The following is a 6999-nucleotide window of genomic DNA, read 5'->3' on the forward strand; positions in this document are numbered from 1 at the left end:
TTTTGGACTTCCACAGCTAATTTAAAGTTCTTCCTCCAGCTACCTTGAAGTTCCTCCTGCTAGCACTGCACAGCTAGTGCGCTTCAGGATGCTGGACCGAGAGCGCGCAGCGGCCTAGAGGACACGCAGTGCATGTCTTCATTTTACAGACGGGGGAACAGAGCCGCAGAGGGATCCCCTGACTTGCCCCGAGAGGCGCAGGCACGTCCCCGTCATTCACTGGGGTCAGGTCAGCTCCTGGTCCTCGCAGGGCCCTCTTTTCAGGAAACAGGGTCAGGCAGGGGTCGGGTGCAGGCTCTAGAGCCAAATCCCCGCTCAGCTCCTGTTGGCTCCGTAAGCTTGGGAAGTTATTTCTCTCTCCAAGCCTCGTTTCTCTCTCACGCAAAGTGGTGATAACTCTCAGTACCTTTGTCACAAGATTGTTGTGAGTTTAATTAAGAAAAGCCACGTGCAGATTTACCACAACATCAAACACACGATAGCACCACCGATGTTGTCTAGTACTCTTATTCCAGTTATTACCACTTTCTTCTCTGGCTTTCCAAATCCATATCTGAGAAGATCATTGGCGCTCATGAGGCTTAGAAACATCACGGATAAGGGATCTAGAAACCCATTAGCAATTTAGTAGCCAAGGGTTAACTGCACAGGCAGATTCCAACAAAATCTCAATAAATTGAGCAATGCAGTCAGTTTTAGTCAGAACCTCCATCTATCCTGAAGACACTTGGGTGTTAAGTTCAGAAAATGGAGTTCATTTAGTTGGCAAAAGATAACTAAGCAAAGCAAAGATATCTCTGCAAGGTCAATGGAACCCCATCTGTTAAATGGGATCTTGCTGGAGGAAATAAGGGGAAGATAGTTTTGCCGTTAAGATCAACTTCCAACTACAAATCTAAACTTTTCCTTTTGCAAAACTTCTAGTTTGCTTTGGAAGTTAATTTAAAAAATATTTCAGTCTTACTGTAAATTATTTGGAAACAAAGAGACTCTAAACAAGTGTCAGAGTTTAGAAATAATTGAGAAACCCAGAACTCAGAGAATAACTGCTAAGACATTATAGTTTTTACTTTTATTTAAGATAATGCAACATATACACTTTTGTAGGTTTTGATTTAACAGTTGAAATTTCAGTCATCTTCTGATGGCTAATTCATTCAAATATACAGCTAATTGTTTCCTATGGTTTTGCTAAAGAGTTTAAGTCCAGCCTGTTTTTTCACTTAAAAAACAACAACGTGATCTCTACATTTGCAACAATATCTACCACTTTTGTTTAATGATAAACCACATGAAGCAAGAATTGCAACATCTCATTTAGGTGTCCTCTTGAGAAATCTCCACACTAGCTGCCAAATGCATTTTCTTGGCTGAGTTTATCTTTTTCTAAGAGAAAATTGGCACTGACACACTAGTAGCTAAATACATGAACCTTTCCTCAATCTTAATTATGTAATTTCTTTAATCTTTCAAATTTCAATTGCTTAAATTGATTCTAAAACTGGAAAGAAAAAATTATAATTGACCTAAAGTAAAAAGCCTTATGTTGCAATGACTCCCCTAGTGAGTCAGTCCAATGAGCGGGGAAAAAACTGGTAAAAAAGACTAAGTCACATCTTCTGACACTGTTACAGCTGTAGCTGCAGCAACTACGAAATTTATTACAGGAATACATTTTGAAAGAATTATTAAATATTTAAGCTGTGGGATTTTACAGGAATTGTTCTGCCCGTGAAGCACTGGTTCAAAGTGGCCTCCCTCTTCTTTCCCTATCTCGCCTTTGGCTTCAGAAGAAACTTAGGTTTTTTCCCCCTAAACAAGGCGAGTTGTAGGCAAAATCGTGAAACTAGGCTCCAGGCTAGTCCTTCCCCGGTCGCGGTTTTCCGCTGAGGCTGCTTAGACTCTCTCGCAGGTTAGTATTGCTTCTTTGTACGCGGTGTGTCTTTTTTCTCCAATTTCATCCGAGGTTGTCACTTTACCTTCGGTTTTCAATAGTTACCCTCTGTATACAGTGTTCTTTTGGGGCCTGTCTTGCTAAGTGTCCATTAACCTTGTACGTATAAGTCTGTTGTTCACCACATTTGTCAAATGTGGGCTGTTCGTGTGGAAGGGCCTTTCTGCCCCACGGGCACTCTCGTCCCCTCGGGGCTTCAGGTCCACCCGCTCGGGGTGGTGCCCTGGCTATTTGATGCCATCCCACGTGCCTCCGCGGGTCTGTCCAGCTTCTTTAACCCCTGCTCTCTGATTCAGTTTGGGTAATTCCTACTCGTTAACCCGGCGTTTATTACCATTCCACCTCTAATCTCACCTGATGAATGGGACACTTTTCAGTTTGGGGATTCCTACCTGGTATTTCTCAGAGCTCTGTTTTGTGGCTGAGACTTTTAGTCCTTAGGTCCACGTTTGCTTTGAAATTTCAAACAGATTATTCTTCAGGCCTTCCCCCATTAATAAGAGCTTCTTTGTGGCCTTTGTCCACTACATACCATGCTTGGGCTGTCCACCTCAGCGCTGGCCTTTATCGGCTTAGTTTTATCTGAATTACGGGTGACATTTTTGTTTCTTTTCATATTTAGTGATCTTTTTCGCTCTACTCTAGATAAGCAACGTGAAAACAACCTGACAGTGTCACAGTGTTTGCTTTTCTAAATTCCCTGTCGCGCACAAGGTGGTGGTCACCTTCCTGACACCGCAGAGTTTAGCTGTACTGTTCACGCATCCTTCTGACCGAGTTCACTGGCTACACGCCGAACGGCCACCGGTTCAGCCAGACCACGAGGACTGCTCACATGTGCGACGGGAGAGGGGCCCCAAGAACTCGCTGTTAGCTCACACCTGCACGCGTTTGGTTGGGGTAACAGGAGCTGGAGGCGGTGCCTCCTGGTAACAGAGGCATTTTTATTCTCATTCTATTTCTAACCAGTTTTTTTTAAAAAAAACATTGGTATCAATAATTATTTATTAGAAAGTTCACTTCTGATTTTCACTTTAAATGTGGAGATTTTAAACAGGAGGTTAATACAAAATCAATGATAATCGGTAACTTTACAAATGTCTCCCTTTTCCGCTTTATTCAAGTTACTGCCATGTGAATTCTGTGTGAGGCTGCGATCTGGAAAAGGGGTCCAGTTAAATATAAAAGAACATAATACAATGCTGGCCATGCATATATATGTCATTTATATATATATTACACATGTATTAGTCATTTTACTTCAAATGTCTGGGACTCAAATGCATTCCCACACAGAAAATTTGGTGTAAACGTATAGGTCTTAGAAAAGTCTTTTGACAGTGAGACTGGAAAGAGAGCATTCCTAATGCCACCAGCAGTATCATGCACCTTAATACCGAGACGCAGCTTACACTCACGCTCCTGTACTCACTGCTCTGGGCAGCAACTGCTATGCTGGTAGGCAGAGCACTGTACACTTACGGATAAGGCAGCTGGGGCTCAGAGAGTAGCGACGGTGCTTGAACTTCGATGCTAGAATACAGAAGCTGACCTCAAGACCAGAGCGTTTCGCACCAGCTGGACTGGCCCCAATCATCACCACTGGTGGGTAAGGTAGAGGCCTTGCTCCTGCTGGAATAAGCTCTCTCTAAGCACAGCAAGAAGACCATGAGCTTTGGATAAGGTAAATATTTGTAGGCAAGCTTTACTACTTAACCCCGATTAATACACTAACAATGAGTTTAATAATAACAGTTTAAATGGAAACATTTATTAAAGCATCTAGCCAAACACAAACATTCAATTCAGCACACACATACAATGTAACTTCCGTTTTTTTTTGTTTTTTTTTTAAAATAAACTGTTTTTCTTAATCATGGCAAATTCATGTGCAGTGTGTTAAATTTTTTGATTCTACAAAATTTTTTGATTCTGATATAACAAGTCAGTGGAAGAAATAAAATAAAAAACCTACCTTTTAAGAAAAATAACTCTGCCTAATATGTAGTCATGTGGCATAAGTAGAGTAACGCATTGCTCATACCATGTTCTTTGCTATATTGTCAGTTATAGTAGTTTGAGTAGCACTGAGAGCATAGTATTTATTCATTCAAACATTTTTTTATTGATTCAGGCACTGTTCTAAGTTTTGGAGCTAACGTATTGAAAATGCAGACAAAAATATTTACCCTCATGGAGTGTAATTCTAGTGAGATAGAATAGATGGTAATTATGTTTTAATAAATAGTTATATGTTAAGTAGTGATGATTGCTTTCTGATGCAAACGTTGTTTTGTTTTGTTTTTTAATCCTCACCTGAGGATATTTTTTCCATGACTTTTCAGTAGAAGAGAGAAGGAGAGAGAGAGAAACCCCGATGTGAGAGAGACACATCAGTTGATTGCCTCCCACACCACCCCGACTGGGGCCGAGTCTGCAACCGAGGTATGTGCCCCCGACCAGAATCGAACCCAGGACCCTTCAGTCCCTGGGCTGACGCTCTAACCACTGAGCCAAGCAGGCTAGGGCTGACGCAGAAGTGTTTAGTGGGCCTTCTTTATGCAGATAAGTTATGCCGATACTCGGGGAGAAACCTGGTAAGCCCATGTGCGTCTGAATTGGGTAGGGCGTATTTATTCAGACGCTCACAGTCCTCTAGTTGAAACAATTTTATAATTTTTAACTTTAAGGATAATTGAGCCACTGTTTATCCAAGGAAAATTGTTTCAAAATGAGCAGCCCATCCCAATTCAATTTGTTTTTTAAAGTTTTGCACATTTTTCATTAAAAAGTCACTGAATACCAAATAGAATTAGACTTGTGATTCTGCTCTACTTATTTTTACTCTTCTAGTCAATTAAAATATTTCTAAATCACAAAAGTCAAAAGTAGAACTTCAGTGGGCAGTAAAGAAAACAAGAGCACACATGGATTTAGCGGCATGTAGACCAGGAATAGCCACATGAAAAGCGTATAAACATTAGATGCTACAACTCTTTTCAGCGGTGGGTGTGGGGGGTGGTGGCTAACAATAAGAAAAAGAAAACAGTTGCCATTTTCTTTGTTATCACCTTTTTTCTCTTTCAACTCTTGTATTACCTTCATGATATATTACTTAAGATGTGAACAATGCTTAAGAATTTAAATTAGTTTTTCCAGGGTTATCTAAAAGCAGGGTTATTGTTCTTCTATATGCATTCGAAAGTTTACAAATGAGTCTAGAATTCCTGCTGAGAAGAGTCTTGACTTAAGTATAACCAGAGAAATGGTGAAGGTTATTTTCAAAGAGAATTTTTCTTTAATTATACACTCATGTTTTGGGTCATTCTTAAATTTACTTGAAGGTTGTCAAGTTCCAGTAAAATCAGTCGGCATTTAAAAACAATAATTCTCAATGAACTAGCCAAAATTTTTCCAATACTGCATAGACACATTAGTAATATCTCTATTTCTATATTACAGCTATTGTGGTCTAAACGTTATTTGTTCAGCAACTTGGACTGTGTAAATTAATAGCACTGTTTTTCCCCATATTTTTTGAGGGGGAGGGTCAATGTCATGCGAATAAGCAGTGGATCATATGCATGCTACTAAAAAACTAACATGTAGTGAGAGCTTAACGTTTGCTATGCCCTGTGCTGAGCACTTCACATAGATTTCCTCATTTAATCTTTATAACTGCGCGTAAAGTATGTGACACCATCACCCTCTTTTTTATAGGTGAGAAAACTGTGCCTTAGAGCTTTCTAATAAGTAGAGTCTAAATTTTAAAATCAAATATTTTGAACCAAGTGCCCTGCGATCAGCAAGTAAGCAATAACTGTGAATGAAACGTATTTTCCATAAGACTATTTTCAATTATATTTAGTACTCTTTTGGTTATTAAAATGCAAGTTCATTGAAAAGAACTGAATTAAGAGTAGCTATCATGGGTGGGAGATGCTGATACATTTTTTAATAGTTAAAAAAGGGGTTGCATACTTAAAAAAGGTGGGAGCCTTAAAATGAGAAGTTGACTATATTGATCTCGGGGCCATTGGCTTAGAGTTAAGCCAATGAGCACTCTTCTCATTAAAAAACACACTCTATGGCTATAGTTTCAGCATAACTGACCATCTTCAATATGCAAGCTTTTTGTCTTAAAAGGGATGGAAAAATTAGAGCACTTTTGCCGACTGCGCAGGGTGCCGCTCGCCTTCTCTGTGGCGAACTGGGCAGCTGAAGTGGGAGTTGCAGGCATTTGTTACCTCGGACCCCAGTCTCTTCCAGCCTCCTTCTGGAACCCTGCCGCTCTTTCCACCCCCTGCCTGACCCCAGCGTCATTCTGACTTAGCTTTTCATAACACCCTCCCCCTGTACATGTTTACATACCTACACCAAATTCACCTGCCAGCCACCCAATTTAATAGCAGAGAATATTTCTTTAAGCCCTTGATCTCTTTTGTGAACTGCGAACTGCAAATATTGACCAGGCTGGACTCCAGTGCCAGCGAGGGGAAGGTGTTCCCTGCAGTGGATTTCTTTTATCGATGTTCCAATCTGTTTTACATGCCATTCACCCGTACTTCTAGGATTACTTTACAAAATAATGACTTACGGGCATTTGCAAACGAAATGGGCTAACTTGGAAACCTTTCCGCGTAATAGAGGCAACTCTGTAATTGGCTGAGAGTAAGCGGAAACCTTATTTTCTTATTTGGTTGGCGCCTTCATTCTGTCTGCCTGTTATTATTTCTATAAATATGTACACAAAACATAACAATATGCATATTAGGTAGGGATCTGGAGAAGCTCTGTAGCTTTGTGATAATGCTATACTTGGGCATCACTTTGGTTTTGAATCGGGCAGAACAGGACACAATACTTTTCAAAATTAAAAAAGAAACCTGGCTACATCTGCAAAGGTTTCTGTGCTGCCTTAACCTCTGCTTCATTTCAAATACATTTCAGGTTAACTTGTGTTAAATAACAATCCCTCCATCATAAATCTTCCATGTCTGTTCTGTGAATACAGGTTGATTGAACCTATATTTGGGTCTGCTTTT

This window comes from Miniopterus schreibersii (assembly GCF_964146895.1).
Source record: "Miniopterus schreibersii genome assembly, chromosome: 1".
NCBI classification, from domain to species: domain Eukaryota; kingdom Metazoa; phylum Chordata; class Mammalia; order Chiroptera; family Miniopteridae; genus Miniopterus; species Miniopterus schreibersii.